Source organism: Ranitomeya imitator, chromosome 2, assembly GCF_032444005.1.
Source record: "Ranitomeya imitator isolate aRanImi1 chromosome 2, aRanImi1.pri, whole genome shotgun sequence".
Lineage (NCBI taxonomy): Eukaryota > Metazoa > Chordata > Amphibia > Anura > Dendrobatidae > Ranitomeya > Ranitomeya imitator.
This window is the reverse complement of record NC_091283.1, coordinates 295,243,669-295,257,510: the sequence shown is the minus strand read 5'-3', so window position 1 is coordinate 295,257,510 and position 13,842 is coordinate 295,243,669. Positions and strand designations below refer to the sequence as shown.

The 13,842-nt window shown below is 49.1% G+C and overlaps 1 long non-coding RNA gene across 1 annotated transcript; it reads right to left on the bottom strand.

Moving 5' to 3' along the window:
* Nucleotides 1-9,304: 9,304 nt before the first annotated feature.
* Nucleotides 9,305-12,915, bottom strand: LOC138663307 (uncharacterized). The gene is made up of 2 exons (XR_011318151.1): nucleotides 12,773-12,915; nucleotides 9,305-10,489 (listed from the first exon to the last, which is right to left on the bottom strand). It is a non-coding gene; the product is annotated as an uncharacterized lncRNA (long non-coding RNA).
* Nucleotides 12,916-13,842: the final 927 nt, after the last annotated feature.

Here is a 13,842-nt window from a genome sequence, read left to right as displayed (position 1 = left end):
CATTCTGATATCATCAATAATATATACCTGACAGGAGCCCATACATTCTGATATCAATAATAATATATACCTGACAGGGGCCCATACATTCTGATACCATCAATAATATACCTGACAGGGGCCCATACATTCTGATATCAATAATATATACCTGACAGGAGCCCATACATTCTGATATCATCAATAACATATACCTGACAGGGGCCCATACATTCTGATATCAATAATATATACCTGACAGGAGCCCATACATTCTGATATCATCAATAATATATACCTGACAGGGGCCCATACATTCTGATATCAATAATATATACCTGACAGGAGCCCATACATTCTGATATCATCACTAATATATACCTGACAGGGGCCCATACATTCTGATATCATCACTAATATATACCTGACAGGGGCCCATACATTCTGATATCATCAATAATATATACCTGACAGGGGCCCATACATTCTGATATCAATAATATATACCTGACAGGAGCCCATACATTCTGATATCATCACTAATATATACCTGACAGGGGCCCATACATTCTGATATCATCAATAATATATACCTGACAGGGGCCCATACATTCTGATATCAATAATATATACCTGACAGGAGCCCATACATTCTGATATCATCAATAATATATACCTGACAGGGGCCCATACATTCTGATATCAATAATATATACCTGACAGGAGCCCATACATTCTGATATCATCACTAATATATACCTGACAGGGGCCCATACATTCTGATATCATCAATAATATATACCTGACAGGGGCCCATACATTCTGATATCAATAATATATACCTGACAGGAGCCCATACATTCTGATATCATCAATAACATATACCTGACAGGGGCCCATACATTCTGATATCATCATTAATATATACCTGACAGGGGCCCATACATTCTGATATCATCACTAATATATAAATACCACAACCTCAGTGACATAATAGCTATGCCACACCTATATGGCTCAATTGAGCCAGGCTATCATAAACAACCTTGCTCAGAATAACATATTGTGTTTACGGAGAAAAAAGAGCAATCAGGTATCACTTAAAATTCAACAAAATTTATTAATACCATTAAACTACAACATACAATAATACAAAAAATGGCAAGAGGAAGCACCATACGGGAAACACAGGGCTCCACACCAAAAGCCTAGCCAGAAAATGCAAAGCAGGTAACATATATAGTATAAGGTGCAAGTGCAATGTCCATGCTGCATATAGGCAGCATCCCCATACGCCCCAAGAGTAATCACAGTATAGATATATCAAAAAGAAGCCATTGGGGGTGGAATGCTTACCAAGGGCCAGAGTGTGGAGGTCCAGGACCGAGTGTGCGTGCCCCGACGCGCGTTTCGCGGGTAAAACGCCCCGCTTTATCAAGGGGATACAGTGCTTTGCCCAGACAGGACCTTATATTGAACTCTGAACCGGCATGTGATAACCGTCCGGCCAATCACGGGTGAGGTAAGCGGCGCATGCGCGTCGCGGATCCCAGACTCCCGGCCAGTGAGGCAGAGCGTCAGCATCGTCTCGCGCGAGGGGGGAGGAGGAGCAATCCCCCCTCGCACAGACGAGGACAAAGACGCGCCGCCGCACAGCCCGGAGACGGGACCGCGGCACGCACGCGCACCCCCACTGTGACACCAATGGTAAATACATGCCCCAGGAACATATGCAAACAAATAAATACATAAAAGGGGGCAGAGGACAACAGAGATAAGACAGTATGAAAGCGATGTGCACATAATTGATCATAGTGACACAACAACAGCAGGTAAGTTTTAGTGTGATCCAGTCCAGTGCACATCGCAGCGTCCTGAATCATCCTCGGTCCCTTTGTTGTCATGCTCCAGGGGTAGAAAATGATTCCATCATTGGCAAGTCCATAACAGATGATCATGGCCAGATTTCAAAGTCCTGCTTGGAACAGATGGTAAATCAAAAAGAAGAAAAATAAGGAGTAAAAAACGACAAATAGCAATAATAAAAACAATAAATTAAAAACAAAAAACCGCACACCCAAACCCGAGGGTATAGGAGACAAGAGAGGATAACTATATATACATATAACTAATTTTGGGTGAAATCAGAAGAAAATAAATAACTTATATTCACAGAAAAGAGGAAAAGGAAAGTGACTCGTTTAGACCCCTAGGGGTCATAGTGTCTAGAGTCACTATCCACTTTGCTTCGACCTGCGCTAGTTTCTTTTTGTAATCACCCCCTCTAATCCCCAAATGAATCATATCAATACCCCGCACCATAAATGATGAGGGGTCACATCCGTGAAACTGCCTAAAATGGCGTGGGATTGTTTTGAGGAGGGAAACATCAGTCACTGTCTTGGCCGCACGAATGTCCCGCACATGCTCACGCACCCGTATCCTAAGTTCTCTAGAGGTCAAACCGACGTAGATTTTTGCACAGCCACAAGTGGCATAGTAAATAATATTGATGTTCCCACACGAAATACGATGTCTAATATCGAACTTTCTTTTACCGTCGGAAGAGCAGAAAGTAGTGCAGCGCAGGACATTCGTGCAGGCAAGACAGTGACCGCAAGGTATGGATCCAGCGTTAGGCCCTTTGGATCCAAACGGATTCTCTCGAGATGGAACATAATGACTACTCGTCAAAAGATCCTTTAAGTTCTTGGACCGCCTGGCCGTCATGGACGGACCCGTCCCCAATGATACCTCCAGAGAGGATTCGACACCTAAAATGGGCCAGTGTTTTTTTAAGATGTTTCGCATCTCCTCCCATTCATGATTGTACGTAGAAATGTATCTAATCGGGCCGTTGTTAGAAAACCCCTTTCTCGTCCTAGGAGGTCGTAGCAGATCACTGCGCGGAGTGGCCTTAGCTCGTTGGTAACCACGTCTAATGCATCTATTAGAATAGCCACGTACAGAAAAGCGTGATCTTAGGTCTGCAGCTTGATTTTCAAATCTAGCATCGGACGAGCAAATCCGCCTCATCCTCAGGAACTGACCGACCGGGACAGCCCTAATCGTAGATGGATTGTGAGCTGAGGAGGCATGAATAAGTGCATTAACAGATGTTGGTTTGCGATATACATCCGTCTGGATGCGACCAGTCTGGTCTACCTCAAAAGTGACATCCAGAAAATCCACCTTCTTGATATCATAGGTGTATGTTAAGCGGATGTTCAGAGTGTTTTGATTAAGCGTCTCCATAAATTCCCCGAGCTGCCGCACCGTCCCGTCCCACAAGAAAAAAACATCGTCTATATAACGATGCCAGCACAGCACATGGGAGGCGGCCCGCGGGCCCTCGTCGCCAAACAGAAATCTCTCCCATGAACCAAGGAAGAGATTTGCATACGAGGGCGCGCAGGCCGCGCCCATGGCTGTGCCACGCATCTGGAGATAGAATAAATCCTTAAAAACAAAAAAATTGTGGGTAAGGACATAGTGCAGCAGCTCGAGGATAAACTCACAAAAAGGGCCGGCCCGGTCGGACGCCCCGAGGAAGAGGCGGACGGCCTCGATACCATGCTGATGGTCAATACAAGTGTAAAGACTTTCTACATCCGCCGTTACTAATAACGTATCATGATCCACAAGAATGCCGTCGACCCTCGTCAGAGCATCCGTAGTGTCGCGTACATAAGATGGAAGGGTTTCTACGAGTGGTTTCAAATAAAAGTCTATAAACTGGCATATTGGATCACATAAACTGCCAATTCCAAGTCTTTACACTTGTATTGACCATCAGCATGGTCCCGGCTCACTACTGTAGATGCTAGAGTGTATGGGCTGCAGTCAGGTATATATTATTGAAGATAGCAGACTTTATGGGCTGCTGCCTGGCCCTGACTGCAGTAAATACATGACACTAGACTGTATGTGCTCCTTCAAGGTATAAATTATTAAAGCCAGCAGAATATATGGGCTCCTGCCAGGTCCTGACTGCAGCCCATACAGTTTAGTCAGCTCACTGGTGAAGACACTAGACTGTATGGGCTCCTGTCAGGTATATAGTATGGTAGATACAGACTATACGGGCTCCTGTCAGGTATATAGTATTGTAGATATAGACTGTACGGGCTCCTGTCAGGTATATAGTATTGTAGATACAGACTGTACGGGCTCCTGTCAGGTATATATTATTGTAGATATGGACTGTACGGGCTCCTGTCAGGTATATATTATTGTAGATATGGACTGTACGGGCTCCTGTCAGGTATGTATTATTGTAGATACAGACTGTACGGGCTCCTGTCAGGTATGTATTATTGTAGATACAGACTGTATGGGCTCCTGTCAGGTATGTATTATTGTAGATACAGACTGTACGGGCTCCTGTCAGGTATGTATTATTGTAGATATAGACTGTACGGGCTCCTGTCAGGTATATATTATTGTAGATACAGACTGTATGGGCTCCTGTCAGGTATATAGTATGGTAGATACAGACTGTACGGGCTCCTGTCAGGTATATATTATTGTAGATACAGACTGTACGGACTCCTGTCAGGTATATATTATTGTAGATACAGACTGTACAGACTCCTGTCAGGTATATATTATTGTAGATATAGACTGTACGGGCTCCTGTCACGTGTATATTATTGATGTCAGAATGTATGGGCCCCTGTCAGGTATATATTAGTGATGGTATCAGAATGTATGGGCCCGTCAGGTATATATTAATGATGGTATCAGAATGTATGGGCTCCTGTCAGGTATATATTATTGATGTCAGAATGTATGGGCTCCTGTCAGGTATATATTATTGATATCAGAATGTATGGGCTCCTGTCAGGTATATATATTATTGATGGTATCAGAATGTATGGGCCACTGTCAGGTATATATTATTATTGATATCAGAATGTACGGGCCCCTGTCAGGTATATATTACTGATGATATCAGAATGTATGGGCCCCTGTCAGGTATATATGCTGCGATTGTTCTCGTATGCCGATTCGGCATGAAAAAATAATCACAGATGTGATCTGCCCCATAGATTAACACTGGTCCGAGTGCCATGCGATGTTTTCTCACATAGCGCTCGTCCGTATTCTACGCTAGTGTGACCCCGGCCTTAAACTTATGAAGAGACACAGACCACCTGCAGCTCAGCCTTCATCAATATTTAAATTACAAGTTTTTCACCATCCAAAAAATGCTATTTTTTACCTAGTTCCATAGGTTTCTTAAAGGGAACCTGTCACCAGGTTTTCCCCATATATTGTACCACCAGAACCTATATGCCCTTATACACACCCTTCTACAGTGCTGTACCGTACATACCGTATATACTCGAGCATAAGCCGAGATTTTCAGCCCACTTTTTTGGGCTGAAAGTGACCCTCTCGGCTTATACTCAAGTCATTGTCGGCGGGGGAGGGGGAGCGGCGGCTGTCACATACTCACCTGCTCCCGGCGCGGTCCCTGCATGTCCGATGGTCTCCGGGCAGCTCTTCCTTTGTTCAACGGTCACGTGGAACCGCTCATTAATGAATATGGATGCATATTCATTACTTTAATGAGCTGTCCGTGACAGCTGAACATAGGAAGACGCTGCCGACTCCCGGAGACCATCTGACAGTGAGAAGCTGCCAGGGACCGCGTCGGGGGCAGGTGAGTATGACGGGGGAGGTGAGCATTGCGCGATATTCACCTCTCCCCTTTCCACCGCTGCGGGCCGCTCTGTCCTCTGGCTGTGACTGTTTAGGTCAGAGGGCACGATGACGTAGTTAGTGTGCGCGCTGCCCTCTGCCTGAACAGTCAGTGCAGAGGATGGAAGACAGAGCAGCGCGCAGCAGTGGAAAGTGCCGGGGGCCTGAGCGAAGAGAGGCGAGTATGTGATTTTTTATTTTATTCGCAGCAACAGCAAATGGGGAATAATGTGTGGAGCATCTCATGGGGCATAATGTGTGGAGCATCTCATGGGGCATAATCTATGGAGTAAAATCTATGGAGCATCTTATGGGGCCATCAACCTTTATGCAGCATTGTATGGGGCAAAAGTTTCTATGAAGCATCTTATGGGGCCACTATTAACATTTGTGCAGCATTATATGGGGCATATTTTAATATGGAGCATCTTATGGGGCCATCATAAACTTTATGGAGCATTATATGGAGCTCCTCATTCAATATGGATATTCAAAAACACTTAACCTACTGATGTCTCAATTAATTTTACTTTTATTGGTATCTATTTTTATTTTTGACATTTACCAGTAGCTGTTGCATTTTCCACCCTAAGGCTTATACTCGAGTCATTAAGTTTTCCCAGTTTTTTGTGGCAAAATTAGGGGGGGGGGGGGGGTGGTCAGCTTCTACTCGAGTATATACGGTATGTCCCTAAGCCAACGTGCATAATGTAAATAACTTCTTATACTCACCTACGGGGCGGTCCGGCGTTATGTTTGGCGCTGGTCTTCATCCGGCACAGTCCTTCCCGTGGATGATGTGTTCTACATCATCCACACAACCTCCCTCATCACGCTTCTGTGCAGGAACACTTCTCTGCCGAGCACAAAGCAAAGTACTGCAACGGGCAGAAAGAAGTGCGATGCACAGGAGCACGATGGAAGACACCGTGTGGATGACATAGGACGCGTCATCGACTCAAAGAAAGAAGGACGGTGATAGAAGAGGAGAAGGCCCCGGATTAAGACTAGCAAAGCCCATTGTATGGGGCTAGGCAAGTCTTAAGGGCATACAGATAGTGGTTGTGCTTTATAAAATGCTGTATATAAGGGTATACAGGCAGTGGGCCTACTATATATACACAGCATTCTAGAATGCTGTATATAAAGGCATATAGATAGTGGTCGTACTTTATGTGGGGGGGCGCAGAAACAATGTTTGAATACCCTGTAGTAAGTGAACGGCTACAGTGCAAGAAAATAAAGGGTACTTAGTTAACACTTTTTTGGGGGCCTGAGAAAGGAGTCAGAAAAGAGCATCGGGGCGGACGCGCTGCTGTGAATGTCAGTGTCTATATCTAGCACGGCATAATTTTCATAACCAGCAGAGGGAAAGCTGACAGCTGATGTTAATATTCTGGAAAGGAGCCAATAACCATAAAGGTTCCCAGGCTATTAATATCAGCTCACAGCTGTTTGCTTAGCCTTTACTGGCTATTTTACAGTGGGACACAAAATATTGACATGGGGTCCCCCTATAAAAGCTGTAGGCTGATATTAATAGTCTGTGAAGAGGCCATGGATATTGGCAGCCCCAGAGGCTAAAAACCATCAGCTCTCAGCCATCCCAGAAATGGCGCATCTTATAGATCTGCCAATTCTGGTACTTAGCCTCGCTCTTCCCACTTGCCCTGTAGCAGTGGGGCTCAGATTTGTGGGGTTGATGTCACCATTTTATTGTCAAGTAACATCAAGCCCACAGGTAAGTAATGGAGAGGCATCTATCAGACACCTCTCCATAAGTAAGCTGGCCTACTGTCACCTTACAATACAAAAGGTGACATTAACCCCTTATTACCCCATATGCCACCGCTACAGGGCAGTGAGAACAGAGGCTGAGTGCCAGAATTGGCGCATCTTACAGATGCACCTTTTCTGGGGTGGCAATAACCATAGTCCCTCTCTAGGCTATAATATCTGTCCTCAGTCACTGACTTTCCCTCTGTGGCACAGAAAATTGTGTGGGAGCCCACGCCAGTTTTTTCAGTGAAAACATTTTTATTAAATACATACAGGTCCCAAATTTTACACACACACATACTACTAACCGTATTAGTCACTGACCTATATAAATCTAACCGTTCTGCAATGGTTTACTGTATGTAAACCATGTCTCCTATCCTGCAATGATTTGACAGAAGCCGACAAATTAACTATTTGTAAATATTGTAAGCTGTCAGTGTGATTTTACTGTACACTGCACCTGAATTGCAAGCCTTTAAAAGGACACCATTGCGTATTTCTCGCAAGTCAAACTGATGGCCCGTGTGGTATGAGTTTTTCTTGCATAAACAGACTTTCATTGGGGATTCTCGGCTGATATATGGTGCAAATCGCAGCATAGTGCAATTTCACTCGCACATATAATACGGCCGTGAAAAAAAAAAAAAGTGATGGGAGCTGCCCAACAGATTAACATTGGTCCGAGTGCTATGCAATTTTTTTTTCTCGCATAGCACTCGTCCGTATTCCTCTCTAGTGTGACTCCGGCCTTAAAGGGAAAATCATTCAAAATTTGAAAATTTCAATTTTTTAAAATTTCTGATATTTTTACAAAATAAAGCAAAACATTAGCCCACGTTTACCATTATCATACAGTCTAATATGTCAGGAAAAAAAACAACCTCAAAATCAATGGAATATGTTGAAGCATTCCAGAGTTATTACTACATAAAGTGACACTGGTCAGATTTTAAAAAATTGGCCCCGTCACTGAGGGGTTAAATGCTTGTACAAGTGAACATTGTTTCAAAAGTGGTTTACCTGTCTAAGACTGGTTTCACACCAGCGTTCGGCAGCCTTCTTCCTCCGTTAAGCCCCACCCACTGCTACACCTCTTTCAGCTCCGCCTACGTCTGCATGCATCCCCTATCTTTAACATTGGGTACACAGGCACGTGTCGTTTTGATGATGCACTGAACTGCGTCGAACGCAACATGTTGCATTTTGTTGCGGTCGGCGCAGCATTAAAACAACGCATGCAGAGGCATCCGCTTGGCCTGCGTACCCAATGTTAAAGATAGGGTATGCAGGACGCATGCAGATGCAGGACGCATGCAGACGTAGGCGGAACTGAAGGAAGAGGTGCGGCATTGGGCGGGGCTTAACGGAGGAAGAAGGCTGCCATCCACAGCCCTGCCGAATGCTGGTGTTAAACCAGCCCAAGGCTGTTATTATAGCACCTTACGTCTTACGCTAGGTTCACATTGCGTTAGTGCAATCCATTAAGCGCATAGCGCTAGCGGATTGCGCTAACGCAATGTTTCTAGAGGGTCGGCGTTCACCCTCCCCGCTAGCGCAGATCCCTGATCTGCGGTAGCGAGGAACGGGCCTCAAAAGAACGGCACATCGCTAGCGCGTGCCGAAAATGGCATGCGCTAGTGATGCGCTTCAGCTAAAAGTAACATTGCTGTCCATGGGTGCGCTAACGGACCCGTTCCACGGCGTTAATTTCGACATTTTCGCCGTGCAACGCAGTCCGTTAGCGTTAACCCATTAACGCAATGTGAACCTAGCTTTACACAGATACATCATGGGCTTGTCCTGCCCTACGCATGAAATGAAAGACAAATACAATGTGGAGACTTAATCAGAGCAATGTTTTATTTACATTCAGAACTGGTTTAAGAGGTAAACAATTACCATTTCTCACATAAATCCCAGACTTTTACTTATAGAAATACTGGATAAATATCATTTTAACAATAGATATAGAAATATTTCTAATTTTATAAAACTGCCTTTTTTTGCATAGAAAAACTTTATGCCTTTCCTTGTTTCATTTTATGCCTTTGCTTGTTTCATTTTATGCATTTCTAAAGTATTGTAAAAATGTAATATGCTGTTGGTGCATGCGGGCAGGACTGTCGGTAGGGTATGCGGCTCTGAAGCCCCCCCCCCCCCCTCAGGCCTGCCTCCGGTGTCTGAGATTTCGGTGTCCCGGACCTGAGATCATAATACCGGCCTTGAATTGTGAAGGACACGGCAGCCGATCCTGAGAAACATCCAAGGTGGGAATGCCCCATCATGTCGAAGAGAGTCTGCTAGATCCAGGCCTAGCAGACCAGTACTGGTGGGTTCATGGATGCCAGGAGGGAGCTGGCCTAAAGGAAGGTCTCGTCTTTTCCTGGCGGGTCAGGAAGTTGTCCCGTTGTTTTTTTTTTTTGGACAGAACATTTCCAAAACAACCAAATTTGAACAGATCTCTTGGGAGGCAGACTTTAGTCCTCTGTTGCAGAAGCGAAGTACTCTTAAACTGATAGGCGCAGAGTAGGACGCACTAGAAAGTTGGCGTGCATGATTGTTCAGGGCGCTGGCGGTGTGGACCGGCCACCAGAGAAGGCCTAGACCAAAGCCTGGATATTTTAAGAGCAAGGTCACTGGAGCCTCTGGAAAACGTGGAGGCTGCATGAATAGGAAGGTTTCCTCAGGAGACGTCCACATTGCTCAGGGGAAAACTAGGACATATTTGTCCTGTGTTTTTTTTTTTTTTTTTAAAGTAGCCCCCTTACTGCCTCGTAGGATATACCAGTCCTTAAGATCACAAATCCTTTTTCGCAGAGCGATGATGAAGACGGGCATGGAATAACCTGGACGCAGAGAGGCGAGAGGGTAGGGCGATTCGTGGCATGAACGGTCCTCCGGGGAACCCCAAACACTCTTGATGTGTTAGGGCCTTTCCTCGTAGACCACAGATGATATGGTAGTGACAATTCTAGGTGGGAGATTAGAGTGACAATTCCACTGTCGCCCTCAAAAGCCATATCTGGGAAGAAAAAAAAAAATTAAAAAGAAAAATCGTTAATAAAAAAACCTCCCAAAACCTAAGGCCTAAACTGGGCTGGGCGGTCCAGACCCATGTCTTCCTCCTACTGACATTAAGTTAAAACAGATTAGCTTCGTGCTAGTTGGTGGTGTACCCTCCTCTACAGGAAATACCTAAATTTTTTTTTTGCATAGCATAAGCAGCATACACCCATTTTTTTTTTGTGTACCCCAATGAAGCATTAGCTCCCCCACATCAACCAGAAGGCCACACAGCATAACCTCGCTCCCCCAGTCAGAAACCTCCACCTCACATTAACCAGCGTACCCCACAGGATAAACCCACAGCCCACCAGACATTCCCTCCCACAAGCGTAAATCCCCATATGACGCCCCCTGCCCCCAACCATAAATCCCATCAGACACCCCCCCAATCGGATGCCACCCCAGCTTAACCCCCCAGCATAAACCCCCATCGGACGTCCACCCCTCCTCCAAGCATTACTCCCATCGCACACCACGCCCACCCAATAATAAACCCCCACCGGACGGCCAAACCCCCACAGGATGTGGACCCCCCCATCCAGCACACACCCCCATCAGACGCGGACACCCCACCCAGCACAAACCCCCCATCGGACGTCCACCCCCGACCCAGCCTAAACTCTTATCGGACGTCCACCCCCGACCCAGCCTAAACTCTTATCGGACGTCCACTCCACCCAGCCTAAGCCCTCATCAGCCCCCCAAACCCAACCCATAAGCAGGTCCCCCCCAATAAAGGGGATCCCTCCGTAAGCGGCAGGTCGCCTCCCCACGTCCCACCACAGGCAGGTCGCCTCCCCACGTCCCACCACAGGCAGGTCGCCTCCCCACGTCCCACCACAGGCAGGTCGCCTCCCCACGTCCCACCACAGGCAGGTCGCCTCCCCACGTCCCACCACAGGCAGGTCGCCTCCCCACGTCCCACCACAGGCAGGTCGCCTCCCCACGTCCCACCACAGGCAGGTCGCCTCCCCACGTCCCACCACAGGCAGGTCGCCTCCCCACGTCTCACCACAGGGGTCCCCCAATAGCCTGCAGCAGGTCTCCCCCCACATCCCACAAGCAGATAGCCCTCAAATCCCACAACAGGGGTCCCCCACTAAAAGGGGTCCACCCCGTAAGCAGGTCACCTCCAAACCCCACCACAGGGTCCCCCCCAACAGCCAGCAGGTGCCCCCCAAAATCCCACCACAGGGGTCCCACCACAATAGCCAGCAGAAGCAGGTGCCCCCCACAACAGCCAGCAGCAGTAGGTGCCCCCCCAAATCTCACCACAGGGGTCCCCCCACAACATCCCACCACAGGGGTCCCCCACAACATCCAGCAGCAGCGGTGCCCCCCAAAAAGCCCACGACGGGGGTCCCCCACAACAGCCAGCAGCAGCGGTGCCCCCCCAAGAGCCCACCACGGGGATCCCCCACAACAGCAGCGGTGCCCCCCCCCCCCCACAAAGCCCACCACGGGGGTCCCCCACAGCAGCAGCGGTGCCCCCCCCCCCACAAAGCCCACCACAGGAGTCCCCCACAGCAGCAGAGGTGGCCCCCCCAACAACAGCCGGCCGGCAGCAGCGATGCCCCCCCCCACAAAGCCCACCACAGGGGTCCCCCACAGCAGCAGCAGTGCCCCCCCCTACAAAGCCCACCACGGGGGTCCCCCACAGCAGCGGTGCCCCCCCACCACAGGGGTCCCCCACAGCAGCAGCGGTTCCCCCCCCCCCCACCACGGGGGTCCCCCACAGCAGCAGCGGTGCCCCCCCACAAAGTCCACAACGGGGGTCCCCCACGATGGTCCCCCACAGCAGCAGCGGTGCCCCCCCACAAAGCCTACCACAGGGGTCCCCCACAGCAGCAGCGGTGCCCCCCCCCCACCACGGGGGTCCCCCACAACAGCCAGCAGCAGCGGTGCCCCCCCACAAAGCCCACCACAGGGGTCCCCCACAGCAGCAGCGGTGCCCCCCCCTACAAAGCCTACCACGGGGGTCCCCCACAGCAGCAGCGGTGCCCCCCCACCACAGGGGTCCCCCACAGCAGCAGCGGTGCCCCCCCACCACAGGGGTCCCCCACAGCAGCAGCGGTGCCCCCCACCACCACGGGGGTCCCCCACAACAGCCAGCAGCAGCGGTGCCCCCCCACAAAGCCCACCACGGGGGTCCCCCACACAGACAAGCAGGTCGCCCACCACAGAGCCTCCCCCCAATAGCGAGCAGCAAGTAGCATTTTTTCACCCTGAAACCACTAACCTCCATGTGCCATGGCGTCCACAAGATATAATCATGCTGCTTTGCTTTGCCGCCTTCATGATGTGACTGAAAACACGCCCCCTCCCGATAGGACACGCCCCCGGAAATGACGTCACACCTGGAAGGAGCCCATACACTCTAGCATTTACCCTTAGCCGACTTGGATTTAGCCTCTACCGTGGAGGTAGGTGGTGGAGGCTCCATTATTCTCTATGTGGAGTGTGGCTCTGTGGGTGGAGGTCGGTGCTGGAGGCTCCATTATTCTCTATGTGGAGTGTGGCTCTGCGGGTGGAGGTCGGTGCTGGAGGCTCCATTATTCTCTATGTGGAGTGCGGCTCTGCGGGTGGAGGTCGGTGCTGGAGGCTCCATTATTCTCTATGTGGAGTGCGGCTCTGCGGGTGGAGGTCGGTGCTGGAGGCTCCATTATTCTCTATGTGGAGTGCGGCTCTGCGGGTGGAGGTCGGTGCTGGAGGCTCCATTCTCTATGTGGAGTGTGGCTCTGCGGGTGGAGGTCGGTGCTGGAGGCTCCATTATTCTCTATGTGGAGTGCGGCTCTGCGGGTGGAGGTCAGTGCTGGAGGCTCCATTATTCTCTATGTGGAGTGCGGGTGGAGGTCGGTGCTGGAGGCCCCATTATTCTCTATGTGGAGTGCGGCTCTGCGGGTGGAGGTAGGTGCTGGAGGCTCCATTATTCTCTATGTGGAGTGTGGCTCTGCGGTGGAGGTCGGTGCTGGAGGCCCCATTATTCTCTATGTGGAGTGTGGCTCTGCGGGTGGAGGTCGGTGCTGGAGGCTCCATTATTCTCTATGTGGAGTGCGGCTCTGTGGGTGGAGGTCGGTGCTGGAGGCTCCATTATTCTCTATGTGGAGTGTGGCTCTGCAGGTGGAGGTCGGTGCTGGAGGCTCCATTATTCTCTATGTGGAGTGCGGCTCTGCGGGTGGAGGTCGGTGCTGGAGGCCCCATTATTCTCTATGTGGAGTGTGGCTCTACGGGTGGAGGTAGGTGCTGGAGGCTCCATTATTCTCTATGTGGAGTGCGGCTCTGTGGGTGGAGGTCGGTGCTGGAGGCTCC